Source organism: Tupaia chinensis, unplaced genomic scaffold, assembly GCF_000334495.1.
Source record: "Tupaia chinensis unplaced genomic scaffold, TupChi_1.0 Scaffold139341_1, whole genome shotgun sequence".
NCBI classification, from domain to species: Eukaryota; Metazoa; Chordata; class Mammalia; order Scandentia; family Tupaiidae; genus Tupaia; species Tupaia belangeri.
The window spans coordinates 2,047,950-2,048,640 of NW_006199230.1; positions in this window are offsets into that span (position 1 = coordinate 2,047,950).

Consider the following 691-nt stretch of genomic DNA (forward strand, 5'->3'; position numbering starts at 1 on the left):
ACACACGCCCAGCGTGAGTTTAAGCTGCTGGGTCTGGGACTCGAACCATGGTTGACTATGTGGGAGTCCAGTGACATAGCCATTACACTAACTGCTGGTCCCATCGTTTTCTATCTCTCTGTCTCTCTCTGTCTTCCTGGCAAATGCATGCGCCCTATAGCAAAAACGTCTCCAAAAAAAATAAAAAAGAAAGTAAGAAATTACCCCCCCTCCCCCCAGTAGGGATAGCCATGCCACAACCCCTTCTTCATTCTCCTCTCAGGATTTTGGGCACATATGCACATATACTCAGCCTGAGTTTGAAGCCTCTGGGTTTAGGGCCATGTGGGAGTCCAGTGACATAACCATTATGCCTCTGCTGGTTCCAATTTTCTAACATTTGTTGTACAATGGTAAACAGAATTTCACCTTAACGTTTGTGTTATTTTAGTGTTTCAATGTGCTTACATTTAAATGGCAAATATAAACTAATGGATGATTCATAACCCCAGTGAGTCATTTTATGACATTGCACAATTCATTTAGTATCTCAAATTGTTGTGAAGTTTTCTAGAATCTGGAACTTACATACAAATTTTTCTCGAAACTAGGCAGAATACATCATTTTGAAACTTTCTGTGTAGGTATTAAAGACTTGAAGATTTGCTTGTAAAAAGCACATTAGCCTTCAAAAGGTATAACTAAGATTTTA